Source organism: Misgurnus anguillicaudatus, chromosome 3 (genome assembly GCF_027580225.2).
Source record: "Misgurnus anguillicaudatus chromosome 3, ASM2758022v2, whole genome shotgun sequence".
NCBI classification, from domain to species: Eukaryota; Metazoa; Chordata; class Actinopteri; order Cypriniformes; family Cobitidae; genus Misgurnus; species Misgurnus anguillicaudatus.
In genome coordinates this window covers 22,730,627-22,747,353 of record NC_073339.2, presented here as the reverse complement: position 1 = coordinate 22,747,353, position 16,727 = coordinate 22,730,627, and the positions used below count along the sequence as shown (strand labels likewise).

General features: G+C 45.0%; 1 protein-coding gene across 6 annotated transcripts in view; it reads left to right on the top strand.

Moving 5' to 3' along the window:
- The window catches only part of klf12a (Kruppel like factor 12a), a 209,246-nt gene that overhangs the window by 87,399 nt on the left and 105,120 nt on the right, over positions 1–16,727 (top strand). The gene's annotated exons all lie outside the window — the stretch shown is intronic.

Genomic DNA, 16,727 nt, shown 5'->3' with positions numbered 1-16,727 from the left:
CTTTATTTCACCAGAAAAGAACCGCTGAAGAATGTCTGCTTGTAAAGTCCTGCTGTATTTCTCCCGCTGACGATCCAAAATCCCCTGGACAGATGATCCAGCAATTGTGTTGTTTTGACCCAGCAGCACTGCTGTACAGCGGGGGATGGGCTGCTTTAACTGTTCGTGTACAAAAAATGGTTTTCAGAAATTAATTACCAGAGATTTGTTAAGGGGCTGTAATTGTCAAAAATCATTTTAATAATCTGAAAAAGCAAAGAATGCATTTACTTTAACTTACATTAATCTCGTTTTAAGTTAACAGTTAACTGGGCTTTGAATTAACGTAAATGTCGTCATATAACGTTAGTTAAGAAAAAAACTTAAGGCTTTGTCCAAAGGGGACGTTTAAATCATTAAACAAAAACAGTAGAAAACTTATTTACTATCCAACGGGCGTATCAAACAAGCCAACCTAACGAACGAAGCTGGCGGCGTATTTAATGCCATGTAAAACTGTATGTAATGGCACTTACGTCTTTAAATAGACCTCGGTATTATGATACGTGTATAAATAGATTTTAAAATATATGTTATATGAATAAATATGTTGATACGAACCTTATTTCTCCAAATATTAGTGTGCATTGCATCCACCTCAAATTCAGTCAGCTCGTGTGCTGCACCTGAATTTGCGCCGAGTTGATTTGACCCAATGAGCTGGGTTGTTGAGTCCGGGTGGGGAAGGGGGTGTATTGATTCCACTGTCAGTGAAAATTACCCAGAAAATAACTCAGTGGTGGGGTTACATAAAACTACCCAAAAAACTACCCAAGACTGCGAAAATAACCCAAAAAATTACCCAAATGGCTTAACCCAACATTTGGGTAGAAAAAATAACCCAGGATTTGTTAGAGTGCAGGTTCTGGTACTTGTTGACATTCTTTAAAAAAAAATTGGACATTAAAAGTGCTACTCTACACTGCTTAAAACTTGCATTTAAATCATGGTGTAGTCGTAAAGTAGTAAATTATTTAAACATGAAAACATAGACTACTTACTGTAAGGAACAACAGAGTCAGGATCCCAATGCAAAAGGTAATTTTATTTGAAAATAAACAGTGGGAAAGACTGCCAGTGAAAAACAGAAATATGAAGATGCCTCTGCCATCTTCGACCCTTCTTGACTCGGGGAATTATTCAGGAAACTGAACCCCAAAGATGTGGACATAGAGAATAGGAGATGCCCCGGCCGTCCACGTTACGGGGAGCAACACATGGATAACTGAACCCCAATGTGGGGCGAGACACGTAGGTCACTCCCGCGTGCGCCGCAACGCGGGAGGCTGGATGATGGAGGGCGAACTCTCTCTACCCCGAGCACTGTGGAGATGGCCAATCGGATTACCAAGCCACGGCAGAGGGGCACAGACGGTGGAGAAACAGCAGTGCTGGTCAACGACACCAGACGGGCATACAGCAGATGCGATGGCAGTATATGGGTACAAAGGAATAGTTAATAGCAACCCGCAAATGGGCATAATCCACAGGGCACAAAACTCCGCTGCTCGCTGTGAAGAACCAAAGTCAGATGGCAACAGTCTATGGAGGGAACAGAGAAACTCAATAGTCCAACAGCGGGTAGTAAATCCACAGCGGGGAGATATAAATCCACAGATCGTAAATCAGCAGCTGGATATCTGAAATAGCGAAAAGCATAAAGCACAGACTAATATATTAAAGTCAACAAGACACGACAAGACACGATACGGCGACATACATCAAATGACGGACTCGCAAATACTGAGGGGAATTAAGAGAGCTTTATATGACTGCCGATTGGGAATAAACAAGCTTCAGGTGAGATGATGCGATGAAGAAATCACAGAGAACCAGGAACACCTGTGTAAGGGCGCGCGTGTGAATCTGTCAACAAACACAAAACAACACAGGGAAACAGGCCATACAGCAAACCGGTAAGACCGAAATCATGACATTATTCCCCCCCACAGCCGCCACCTGGCGGACCATCGGGGGGCTCACCTCGTCGCCGGCAGAAAACCCTTATCAGGCCAGGATCCAGGATGTCCCGGGCCTGTACCCAACAACTCTCATCCGGACCGTAGCCCTCCCAGTCCACCAGATATTGAAAGCCTCTACCCCGGCGGCGCACATCTTGAAAAGACTTAACAGTATAAGCCGGGGTACCATCGATAAGCTGAGGGGTGGGAGGGACGGGAGCAGAAGGAACAGGATTAAGGGGAGAGAAAAATACCGGTTTTAACTTAGAAACATGGAAAACCGGATGGACCCGACCGAGAGTAGGTGGCAATCTGAGCTTAACAGTCACCAGATTGATTACCTTAATAATAGTGAATGGCACTAGGAAACGGGGTGCCAGCTTACGAGAAGGCTCCCGGAGAGGCAGATCCTTGGAAGAAAGCCATACTTTCTGCCCACAAACAAAGCGAGGGGCAGGTCTGCGGTGACGGTCAGCCGCGGCCTTGGTTTGTCTGGATGCTTGGATAAGGAAATTTCTAGCCCTCCTCCAGGTGCGTTTGCAACGTTGGACGAAGGCTAGCGCAGACGGAACCGCCGCATCGGGTTCTTGAGATGGGAAAAGAGGAGGCTGGAACCCCATGGACGCCTCAAAAGGGGACATATAAAGAGAAGCCGTCGGAAGGGAATTGTGCGCGTACTCTACCCAGGGTAACTGTTGGCACCAGGAATTCGGATATTGGGATGTCAGACAGCGGAGCGTTTTACCTAGATCCTGATTAGCCCGTTCACATTGCCCATTAGTCTGAGGATGATAACCTGAAGACAAGCTGGCCGTGCAACCGATCTGTCTACAGAACTCCTGCCAGAAACGAGAAATAAACTGGGGACCCCTATCTGAAACAACGTCTGTAGGCAGACCATGTAAGCGAAAGATGTGTTTGATCATGGCATTAGCAATTTCCTTGGCAGAGGGGAGCTTGGGCAAAGGAATAAAATGAACCGCTTTGGAAAAGCGATCTACTACAGTCAAAATTACAGTGTTACCTTCAGAACTGGGTAAGTTGCTAACAAAATCAATGGCAATATAAGACCAGGGACGAGATCGGACAGGAAGGGGCATAAGATGACCAATGGGAGCTTGATGGGATGCCTTATTATGGGCACAAACTTGACAGGCTAATACAAACTGTCTGACATCGGGACCCATAGAGGGCCACCAGAAACGTTGGCGGACGGCAGCCAACGTTCTCCGAACCCCCGGATGACAAACTAACTTGGACTCATGACCCCACTGGATAACCTCAGAGCGTAACGCAACCGGAACCCACAATCGACCCGCCGGACACTCAACTGGCACTTCACCCTCTTGGCCGGCCCGCTCTACATTCTGTTCGATGCCCCAATGCAGGGAACCCACCACCCGCCCCTCTGGGAGGATGGTTTCGTCTCTGGTGAGCTGAGGACCTTCGAACATATGGGAAAGGGCATCGGGCTTGGTATTCTTAGAGCCAGGCCGGCACGAGAGAGTGAAGTTAAACCGGTCAAAGAAGAGTGCCCAACGGGCCTGACGAGATGTTAGTCTCCTGGCTGAACGGATATACTCTAAATTCTTGTGGTCCGTCCAGACCAGGAAAGGCTCTGAGGTTCCCTCCAACCAGTGACGCCACTCCTCCAAGGCCAGCTTGACCGCCAGCAGCTCCCGGTTACCTATGTCGTAATTACGATCTGCTGGGTTAAGCTTGTGTGAGAAGTAGGAACACGGATGCACCTTGCCATCCTTAGAAGACCTCTGAGACAAAACAGCGCCAACCCCGAACATCAGAAGCATCAACCTCAACAATAAATTGGGCTGCTGGATATGGAATAGAAAGAACAGGAGCAGAAATAAACCGGGACTTTAAATTATCAAAGGCCTCCTGAGCCGCACTATTCCAAGGAAACCTGGTCTTAGTTGAGGTGAGAGCCGTAAGTGGCTGAGCAACCTGGCTGTAGTTATGGATAAATCGCCGGTAAAAATTGGCGAAACCAAGAAACCGTAACAGCTCCTTACGGGACACGGGAACGGGCCATTGGGCGACTGCTTTAACCTTGGCGGGGTCTGGACGTATCTCACCAGCGGCTATGACAAAACCCTGGAACGAAACCGACTTCTGGTGGAACTCGCACTTCTCTGCCTTAACATACAGCTGGTTCTCTAACAGGCGTCTAAGAACTCTGCGGACCTGTTGAGTGTGTTCCTGCATAGAGGGAGAAAAGATGAGAATATCATTTAAATACACAAAGACAAATTTATTAATCATGTCTCTCAACACATCATTAACCAGAGCTTGGAAGACGGACGGAGCGTTCGTGAGCCCGAAGGGCAGAACGCAGTACTCAAAGTGTCCAGTAGGGGTGTTAAAAGCCGTCTTAAATTCATCCCCCTCTCTTATGCGTACCAGATGATAAGCATTGCGCAAATCGAGCTTGGTGAAGAACTGGGCTCCCTGTAAAAGCTCAAAAACAGATGACATTAAAGGAAGAGGGTACCGATTCTTAACAGTAACATCATTTAATCCTCTGTAATCAATACAGGGACGAAGGGAGCCGTCCTTCTTCTTCACAAAGAAAAACCCCGCCACTGCGGGCGAGGTGGAGGGTCGGATGAGACCAGCATGAAGGGCATCATTTATATATTTGTCCATAGCCTCTCTCTCAGGACCAGATAAAGAATAAAGTCTACCTTTAGGCGGGGTCGTGCCTGGGAGGAGATTGATAGCACAATCATACGGCCAGTGAGGAGGAAGGGAGGTGGCCCGAGCTTTACTGAAAACCTGGCCGATGTCGGCATACTCCACCAGGACCCCGGTCAAATCGGCCGACGGTACCTGCGAAGGGGAAGACACAAGAGTAGAAACAGCGGAACCCAAACAAGACACATGACAAGACTGAGACCAAGACAAAATAACACCTCTCTGCCAATCCACGTGAAGATTATGCTGTATGAACCACCCATGCCCCAAAATGATGGGAGACAGAGCGGCATGAAGTAGGTACAGCACAATCTTCTCACGGTGATTGCCAGAGATAAGACGACTGACAGGAGTGGTGCGGTGAGTAATCTGTGCCATCTGCTGACCGCAAAGAGAAAACACTTCCAGCTTAGACTTGAGGGGAACGGTGGAAAGCCCCCAGGAGAGAGCCAAATCGTGGTCAATGAAGTTGCCTTCTGCCCCCGTGTCGAGAAGTGCGAAGGTGGTAATATCCTGCCCGGCGAAGGATACGGTGACTGGCATATTAGTGCAGGTAGTAGGGGAGAATTTAGGAGTAGTAGCCCCTACCATGGCTCCAGACATCACTGATGGGCGAGGGCTTTTTAACGGACAAACATTTGCCATATGACCGGCTTGCCACAGTAAAGGCAAAGGGCATTGCAAAGCCGGCTTTCCTTATCCTCGGCTGATAAACGAAATTTACCCATCTGCATAGGTTCAGGTTCAGACGAAACAGGGCTAGGAGAAGGCTGTAACTGGCAAGGAGATAAGGATGTTCTGGGTTGTAGTAGAGGTCGAGCTGGGAACATAAGGACCTGCAAGCTTCAATGCGGAGGGCCAGATTAATAATAGCTTCCAGAGACTCAGGTAACTCGTGTGAAGAAATCTCATCCTGAATGCCATCGATAAGTCCATCCACAAAGCGCGCCCAGTGGGCTTCCTCATTCCACTGGCAGGTGGCAGCAAGAGTCTTGAATTCAATAGCGTAGTCTGTCACAGACAATCCCGATTGGGTGAAACGGGTCAGGCGGGCGGCAGCAGCATCGTCGCTGACAGAACGGTCAAAAAATTTCTCCATCTCATTTCGGAATTCCTCGAAAGAACCGCAACAGGGGTCCTGGGAATCCCAAACAGCGGTGGCCCAATCACGGGCCTTACCGACCAAACGGGTGATGACGTAAGCCACTTTGGTGCGTTCAGAGATATAGCGGCGGGGCTGAAGAGCGAAGATGAGCGAGCACTGAGATAGGAAAGCCCGGCAGGCGGCTGGATCTCCGTAGTAAGGTGGAGAGTCTGTTACATGGGGCTCCCTTTCGGATGGAGATGAAGATGGAGAACGCTCGCGTCGAACCTGATCTAGACAGGCGGTGAGGTCGGCGACTCGGGTAGTGAGATCGTCTATCTCTCGATTGGTGGAGGATAACTGGGCTGTGTGCTGGCCCAACCAATAGCCCTGCTGAGCGATTGCCGTTCTCATCGAATCGACCTCTGCGGGATCCATTGTTGGTGAGTCCATTCTGTAAGGAACGACAGAGTCAGGATCCCAATGCAAAAGGTAATTTTATTTGACAATAAACAGTGTGAAAGACTGCCAGTGAAAAACAGAAATATGAAGATGCCTCGGCCCTCTTTGACCCTTCTTGACTCAGGGAATTATTCAGGAAACTGAACCCCAAAGATGTGCACATAGAGAATAGGAGATGCCCTGGCCGTCCACGGCACGGGGAGCTACACATGGATAACTGAACCCCAATGTGGGGCGAGACACGTAGGTCATTCCCGCGTGCGCCGCAACGCGGGAGGCTGGATGATGGAGGGCGAATGGGCATTAATCCACAGGGCACAAAACTCCGCTGCTCGCTGTGAAGAACCAAAGTCAGATGGCAACAGTCTATTGAGGGAACAGAGAAACTCAATAGTCCAACAGCGGGTAGTAAATCCACAGCGGGGAGATATAAATCCACAGACGGTAAATCAGCAGCTGAACATCTGAAATAGCGAAAAGCAGAAGGCACAGACTAATATATTAAAGTCAACAAGACACGACAAGACACGATATGGCGACATACATCAAATGACGGACTCGCAAATACTGAGGGGAATAAAGAGAGCTTTATACTACTGCCGATTGGGAATAAACAAGCTTCAGGTGAGATGACGCGGTGAGGAAATCACAGAGAACCAGGAACAACTGTGTGAGACGCGCATGTGAATCTGTCAACAAACACAAAACAACACAGGGAAACAGGGCATACAGCAAACCGGTAAGACCGAAATCATGACACTTACAGGCTGCAAGTCAGAAGCAGGCAGAATTATAATAATGACCGTCATGTCCACGCCAACAGGCCGAAGAAGTAAACTACAATCTGTGTGTTTGTTGTTGTCCAAGAAAAGAGATTTAAGTTGGAAACGATAACTCATGTCATTGTTTACTTTGGGATTTACCTTTTGTATATTGTTAACATGTACTAATACACACTTATACTCCAAATGAAATGTAAAATTGTGAATCGGAAAATAGGTCCCCATTAACACCCAGTCCTGAAGCTATCTCTTAGTTTTCATGTCTAAGTAAATTAAATACACACATGCTACCCTACATTGTGCACCCTGCTTTGTCTGTCTGTGCACCCTGCGTCATCCGTTTTTTATGTTTGTGTCATTGACAGAAGCGTTCGAATGCAGACTGTTCGTGGGCCATACAGCCCAGCTTTGATGTGCTTTAAATCAACAGGCAGCACAGATGCTAAAATGTGTTTCAATGCCAAGCCCCTTTCTTGGAAATGCATCCCCTGCCATTAAAACCATCTTCACCAGAAGCTATTCGGATTCTGAAAATTAGCCATAATGACTGGTAGCCCCTCATACAAGGGGTTGGATGAGGGCCGGGTAAGAGGGGAGAGACAGGAAGGTGGGAATGGTGAAACAAAAGTCGGGAGACAGAGAGAAATGGGGTAAATATGAAGTTTCAAAACATGTTCCATTGTGGCTGTACAGCTTTCAAATCAACCACAGTAAAAAAAAACGGGGAATTTTTTTGGCTAGAAATAATGCTGCCAGCGGATGACATGTTTCATTGAGCCTGAGTGAGTGCTTCTGACATGTTTAACTGAAATGTTTTTTTTTTTTCAATTAATAAATGTTAATTCAGGATAACAACAGTCAGTAGATGTCTGGAAAGCTGTTTTTTTTTACTTTTTTTTTACTTTTTTCACTGCATGTGTTTTTTCCATATAATTGGTATCAAAGGTATCAATTGCGAACAATAGTAAGTCCATTATGAATGTGACAACTCTTCAGGTGGCTTTTCTGTGTGGAGTTTGCATGCTCTATCTGTGTCAGCTTGGGTTTACTTCGGGTACTCCGGTTTTCCTCCCATTGCCCCGTCCCTTCCCTAACCTGTGTATGGATTAACTTGTGTGGATCAACTTGTGTATTGATTAACTGGTTCTCGCCATGAATATAGCCATAGATGCTGGAATGGCGTAAAGAATGAAAAAAAAGAAAGAAAGTGAGGACAACTGGTTTATCAGTCCCTTGGATTGAATAGCTTGTTGAACCTCATTTGGCAGCAATTACTTCAAGCAAACACTTTTAGTAGTTCTGAATCAGACCTGCACATCGTTCAGAAGGAATTGTTGCCCATTCTCCTTTACAAAACTGCTTAAACTTATATAGTTTTGTTGGATGTCTGGTGTGAACTGCTCTCTTGAGGTTATTTCTATGAGGTTAAAGAGCAAATTTGAGGTTAATCCACCCAGTCGCTCAAAGTATAGAAAAATAATGTAGGAACTAGACTTTAAACTTTAAAATATAATTATAAATACTCTAGTAAGGTTTCTGAAGTCTCTAAAAAAACGCCAAATTGGAAGTGACACAACTAGAGGGAGTCTATTCAATCAGTAGGAAAACAATGAATCGCAATGGCATTTCAGACGCTGAGGAAATATTAAATGTTTATTTTAACTCGTATGATGAACCACAGCCATACAATTATAAGTTTGCTATGCAGCCAAGAGTGCAGGGACAGGTCAGGATTAAACAGAATGGTCAGAGGAGACAAACTGAGGTTGTGTGAGGAGAACAGGACAGATGTCTTAGTGAGAGACCAGTGTTTATAGATACACTAGCTAACGAGATGTAACACAGTGCTCAGATCACAAAATAGTACAGATTATAATCAAATATCATGCAATAGCAAAGATAGTATTGATACTTAACTTAAGCGTTTATCAGACGTAATGTCATACTTGTTAATATCGGTCCATTATGTTACGTGATACAGCTGGTTCTCATCACCACAGGAGAGGAGAGCTGTCTGAACCCATATCTGCTACAGGCCAGGAGAAATGAGTATGTTTAGGGCAGAGATAATTTATTCCTATTACCAATTTATTTAATACCTGTATGTATAATTGAATAGTAAATTAAAGATTTGAATATTATAACAATATTAATGAATAAGTCCCACTTTTTGATAACACTTGTCAATATTCAATTAATCAATATTGATATTTTGTCCCCATCTCCACACAATACCACTACAAAGCATAGGCAAGTTTTCTGCTGGGCCTATGGCATTCTGCGCAGGCACATCAGGAAGCCCTTACCTGCATGTGTTGTGTCAGCCATTAAATGACAGTTTCCAGAGGAAGAAGGACTTCATTTGAATACCCTCATTTTGGTGACAATCAATAAACAATAATCACAATCACAAATTGTCTTACTGTATAAAAACTTGGTTATAAAGTTTAGATCAGATATATACCAAGCAGATCTGCATTTGTAGTTAATTCAATTCAGTTAGGTTTTATTTATAGCCCTTTTCACACAGACATTCCAGAAAATACATGAAAAAGGCACTGCGGATTTTTCCGGGATCGTTCGCTTTTTTGTTCATTCACACTGCATGATTTGCCGCAACCTGCAAGGTCCCGGAAAGACACATGACCTGTAAAGTCCTGCACTTTCTTCTACGTAGTGTCTGAAGTTTGCATATTACAGTATTTATTATTTCTCTCTCCAAAAACCACTTGCGTCCATTTTTGTTTATAAGATTATAAAGGAGCGCGTGACACACCGTTCCCCACATGGAAAAAACATATATAAACATATATGTTTCAATATAGGTTTTGATATAGGTTTTACATATATGTGACATATATAAAATTGTCCGTTTTCCTATATTATATGTACATATATGTACATATATGCACATATATGTTAACCTATATATTGGTAAAATTATTAAAATCTGTAGCTGTTAATAAATTAAACATAAATAAAGGTCCAACCAATGACAGTCTGCACCTGCAGGAGCCAGGATTCAAACATCCAACCTTCCGATCACAAAAAAAATAGAATCCCATGGGACACTGCTGGGATTCGAACACCCAACCTTCGGATCATTAGACAACTCGCTCTACCATCTGCGCTACTGTCACTGTTAAAAAACTTGAAACAGTAGCTGTTAAATTGTAAACCATTTTGTTATACATGTCCTAGATAGACCTTGTAAATGTTTTAAACGTGCAGACATCATAACTTTTCTCCCTGTAATTGCCATACACTCTTAAAACGAATGTGTTAAAATAACACATCTAATGTGTTGTCCTTAACTTAACACAACTCTGTGTTATTTTTGTGACAACACACTTTGTGTTGTTTTAACACATCTTGTCCCTTTTCTTTATTTAAACTCAAAATCAAGATGGAATGACACATAGTGTGTTAAATAGGATTAACACATCCTTTCATAGTGTATAAATTCCATAAAATGCCAATTACATGTGACACAAATTTCATGTGTTTGCACATACATAAGTTCTTAGTTTTTGTTAGTTCTTAGTTATTGCCTTGATAATAGAAAATATGAGCTGGGCATGTATGACATTTGCCAAAGTGAGATATGAGCTACAAAATGACCAGATCCTGCTTTATAGGAGACATAACTTATAGGGCTCATATGTGGATATAAAGAAGCAATACAGGAGACCTATATGGCCTGTATATGCACATATATGCTGTAATGACACGTAATGAGCGGAAGCAAATGCAGGTGAATTAAACACAATGTTTATTAAATGTAAACACAGAGAGATTATTTAGAGTCAATGCGGAAGTAACACAGTCCGGTGTTGTTGTTGGCAATGGTGGCGAAGACTACGGTGGAAGTTGGTGATGATGGTATTGAGTGCGAAAACGGGCCAATAAATTTGGGAGCAAGCTTATTGGAAACGGAAAGCATCGGAATATTCTGGGTTGAAAGCCACACTCTTTGACCGACAACGTAACGGGGAGGCTTCGATCGGTGGCGATCGGCCTTGGCCTTGGTGCGCGACCTTGTCCGGAGCAGAGCTCTACGAGCTCTGGTCCAGGTACGGTGACACCTCTGGACTAGTGCGTGTGCGGAGGGGACCGACACCTCGGATTCCGTACTGACAAAATTAGGTGGTTGGTACCCAAAGCTACACTTAAATGGAGACATGCCCGTAGATGACACTGGCAGAGAATTGTGTGCGTACTCCACAATTGAGAGTTGCTGACACCAGGACGAAGGATTCTTGGAAGCCAAACATCGCAACACCCTTTCGACATCCTGATTGGCTCGCTCGGTTTGACCATTGCTCTGGGGATGGAACCCGGACGAAAGACTAACAGTCGCTCCTAGCAATTTACAAAACTCTCCCCAAAATTTGGACACAAATTGGGGACCCCTGTCAGAAACCACGTCTGTCGGGAGGCCATGTATACGGAAGACGTGATCAATGACAGCTACCACTGTTTCCTTGGCTGATGGTAATTTGGGCAAGGGAATGAAATGAGTCGCCTTCGAGAACCGGTCCACTACGGTTAAAATCACTGTATTACCCTTAGAGGGTGGGAGGGCGATAATGAAATCTAGCAATATGTGGGACCAGGGTCTCGAAGGGACAGACAACGGTAAGAGTAACCCATCCGGAGGTCGATTGGAAGTCTTACCAGTGGCGCAAAGCGAACAAGCCAAGAAAAGTCGTGAACGTCACGAGCCATACCAGGCCACCAAAATTGTTGCTTGACTAGGAACCTAGTTCTACTAACCCCTGGGTGACAAGCAACACTGGAAGAAGGGCCCCACTGGAGGACGTCAGATCGTAACTTCTCCGGCACAAATAATCGATTCGGTGGGCACCGAGCCGGGGGCGTTACCCCTTCTAAGGCTGTCAAAACCTTCGATTCGACCTCCCATCTGAGCGCGGAGATAATGATAGTCTCCGGTAAAATGGGCTCGGGAGTAGCAGTGCGATCGGAACGCTCAAAAAGACGGGATAAAGCATCGGGTTTGATGTTTTTGGAACCCGGCCGGTAAGAGAGTGTAAAATCGAAACGTCCGAAAAAAGTGCCCACCGAGCCTGCCTGGAGTTAAGTCTTTTGGCGGTTCTAATGCATTCGAGATTTTTATGGTCCGTCCAGACAATGAAAGGTACACCTGACCCTTCAAGCCAGTGACGCCATTCCTCCAGTGCTAGCTTGACTGCCAACAACTCTCGATTGCCAATGTCATAGTTAACTTCCGCAGGAGATAAACGGTGAGAAAAATATGCGCAAGGATGAACCTTTCCGTCTGAGGATGCACGCTGGGAAAGCACTGCTCCTACCCCCACCTCTGACGCATCGACCTCCACTATGAATTGACGTGAGCGATCAGGGGTAACAAGAATGGGAGCTGAAACGAAGCAGCTTTTCAGTTTGGCAAACGCAGCCTCAGCTGCGTCTGACCACCTGAACGTCAAACTAGGGGAAGTCAAGGCGGTCAGAGACTAGTTGGCTGAAATTGCGAATAAAACGCCGGTAAAAATTGGCGAACCCTAGAAATCTCTGCAGGGCCTTGCGAGACTCTGGGGATGGCCAATCTACCACAGCCTTAACCTTTTCAGGATCCATGCGAACACCCTCAGTCGAAATTATGTGTCCTAGGAAAGAAACAGACTGTGCATGAAAAACGCATTTGCCGCCTTGACAAAAAGCCCATTCTTTAGCAACCGCAGAAGCACTCATTGTACGTGTTGCAAATGTTCCTGGAGAGACGAAGAAAAAATCAATATGTCATCCAGGTAAACATATATGAACTGATCTACCATGTCTCGCAACACGTCATTTACGAGTGCTTGGAAGACTGCCGGCGAGTTCGTTAGCCCGAAAGGCATGACTCAAAATGCTCAATACTCAAAATGGCCTCTAGGGGTGTTAAATGCAGTCTTCCATTCATCTCCCTCCCTAATACGGACCAAATGATAAGCATTACATAAGTCCAATTTAGTGAAGACGGACGCTCCCTGCAACCTCTCGAAGGCAGAAGACATTAACGGCAAAGGATAGGTATTCTTTACTGTAACGTTGTTCAACCCTCGATAGTCAATACAAGGTCGCAAGGATCCGTCCTTCTTACCCACAAAAAAGAACCCCGCCCCCGCTGGAGAAGAGGAAGGACGAATGAACCCCGTTGCCAGAGAATCAGAAATATATTTCTCCATGGCCTCCATCTCTGGAACAGACAGAGAGTATAACTTGCCCTTAGGCGGAAACGTACCTGGCAATAAATCTATAGCACAGTCATAGGGACGATGCGGACGGAGAGAATCTACCAGAGACTTACTGAACACCTCCTTCAGGTCGTGGTACTCCGCGGGCCCGTTAGACAAATCCACTGCTTCCCCCTGAAACACAGACTCAGAAACAGTTAAACAGGCAGAGACAAGACAGGACTTATGATACTCCTCGCTCCAGCTAGTAACAGAACCTAGTTTCCAGTCAATCTTGGGATTATGGGAATGGAGCCAAGGATGTCCGAGAACAATGGGGGAGAGAGAAGTGTCAGTGATAAAAAAGGAGATCCTCTCAGTGTGGTTGCCAGAGGTGATAAGTGTGATGGGTGCGGTTGTGTGCTTGATAGTGGGAAGCTGATGTCCGTTGAGGGCAAAGGGCACAATCTGGTGAGTGAGTGGAATGAAGGGTATCTGGAGCTTACGTGCAAGTGAGCTGTCGATGAAATTGCCCTCCGCCCCGGAATCCAGAAGTGCGTAACCAGCGTGAGACTTAGTGGACCACCGTAGCCTCACCGGAAGGAGAGTAGATGTTGTCGAGGTCTTGTTAGCAGAGATCCCGCCCCAAAAGTAGCCTCCGTCTTACTACCGGGCTTGGTCTTTTACCGGGCACCTCTGACACTGATGACCCGGCTCACCACAGTACATGCATAGTCCCAGGGATCTCCGCCGATTCCTCTCCTCCCGGGGTAACCGAGCTCGACCCACCTGCATGGACTCTGGATCTGAGAGACCGCCGGCGTAGACTTCGCTGGAGAGATGGGAAAGCTCTGTACGCTGCTGGGATGTGGCGAAGACTTCCTACGGGCAGCAATGGATAGTCGAGCGTCGACCCGGATCGCCAAATCCACCAGCCCGTTGAGAGATGTAGGTAACTCCGCCGTGACGATCTCACCTTCGTTTCCTCAAGAAAGAATGACCGGGGCTATTGGGCGAAATGAAGAGAGCAGTGTGATAAAAATGTACGGCAATAGTTAGGCTCACCGGAGTACTTCTCTGGAATCGGTAACCGGGGTTCTGGAGAGAAGCTACCCCCTGGAGGTGAAGATGGTGCGGGCGGCGTGGGTGGCGCAGTGGGTAGCGTGGTGTGAGGAGATCGATGGGAGAGCTCGGACACTTTCGCCACCATTGCATGGAAGGCCTTCCGCATATCTTCAATGGTCTTATCCTGGTGATCCATCCGAGCCAAAGATCGCTGGAGAAACTCTTCCAACGCGGATATGGGTTGTTCTCCTGCTGCTTCCATGTTGGCCAGATTCTTCTGTAATGACACGTAATGAGCGGAAGCAAATGCAGGTGAATTAAACACAATCTTTATTAAATGTAAACACAGAGAGAGTATTCAGAGTCAATGCGGAAGTAACACAGTCCGGTGTTGTTGGCAATGGTGGCGAAGACTACAGTGGAAGTTGGTGAGGATGGTATTGAGTGCGACGTAGGTGGAATGGTGAGCAGTGGTGAAATCCAGGCTGAACACGGGAACATCCACACGAAGACGACGACAATACACATCCAACTGAAATACGTAATCCAACTAACACGGAACAACCAAACAACACGGGAGCCAACACAAAGTGAGGATCTGGCGAGGAACAGAAAGTCAGGTGAGTATTTATGGAGGTGATGTAATGATGAACAGCTGGAGCGAGACAATCAACACACAGGTGAGCTGGATCGCTCTAATGAGCACATGGCAGAGGTGAGTAAACAAACATACACACACATGACACGGAGGAAACAGTGGATTTCCTACCGTGACATATGCACCTCAATTTTGCATATATGCAGCATATATATTATCATATATGGGCATATATGCTGTATATGTGCAGCATATATGTGCATATTAGCTGCATATAGGTTTCATATATGTGCATATATATCATTATATATGTGCACATATGCTGTATATGTGCTGTATATATGTGCATATTAGCTGCATATATGTTTCATATATGCGCATAAATATTTTTATATATGTGCATATATGCTGTATATATGCAGCATATATGTGCATATAAGCTGCATATAGGTTTCATATATGCACATATATCCACATATAGGTTCTTTCCATGGGTCTATGCTGGTGAATGATCTTAGTTTCAGAGTGGATATTTGACGAGCTCCATGATCTCTACTTTAATCCAGTTTTCAGACATTTCTCATCGTGATTATTAATATGCATTTAAAACCCCCGTTTTGAGGAGCTGAACGATATATCTTGTTGGGATGACGCGGGCATTTTTGTTTATTATAAACTCAAATAAGCACATGACGTATATTATCATCACGTATATTAGCATATTAGGTGTGTTCGAGATCATCCGGCACTGTGCTGACCGATGGGTGAGGTTTGCCGCTTGCAGTCGAGGGAGGAGCTGAAGACGGAGCCATCAAGCTGGACACCTACTGCTTGCCATAGAATTGCGAATGAAGTGAATTAGATGGTGAATTTGATAAAACAAACCTTTTAATAAAAAGTTGCAACCAGAAACATTTTATATTTAAAGGAACAGTATGTAGGATTGTGGCCAAAACTGGTATTGCAATCACAAAACTTGTGGCTAAAACTGGTACTGCAATCAGACAACTGGTGGCCAATACACAAAATGACAACATAAACAGTTGAGGGCTGCAACTCCACATTTTAAATGACAATATCCTGGCCAGACAACTGTTTTCAGTGATATAAGTATTTGAAATGAAAATGATTTCTTAATGTCTAGTGACATATCAGGGCCATTTTATGATTAATTGATATAAATGTCTTACATACTGTTCCTTTAAAGCAGTGGTTCTCAATCCTGGTCCCGGAGCCCCACCGCTCCGCACATTCTGCATGCCTCCCCTGTTTAACACAGCTGATTCAAATCATCAGCTCATTAGAAGAGATCTCATTGTCTGTCAGATAAGAGAGACATACAAAACATGCAGAGCAGTGGGGCTCCAGGACCAGGATTGAGAACCACTGCTTTAAAGGAACAGTATGTAGGATTGTGGCCAAAATTGGTATTGCAATCACAAAACTTGTGGCTAAAACTGGTACTGCAATCACACAACTGGTGGCCAAGACAGGACGATGCTCACCTGACTGGCCAATAGAAATGTGGCCCCGCACATGACACAGAGAAACAGAGACACAGTTTTCACAGAGAAAGCAAAATCCTGATACGAGAGCAAGAAATTGTGTTAAGAGCAAAGAAAAGCGTTTTGAGAGAAACACTTTATTTTTTTAGTGAAAATGTTTTCACACTAATAGCAAAAAATATATACTTGAGAATTTTTTTTCTCAGAAATAATTTTAAAAATTTCAAATTTATATTTTTTATGTTCTATCATGAGAAAATACTTTCTCTCAAAACTTTTTTTAGTCTCGAATATTATAATTTTTTGCTATTGGTATGAAAAC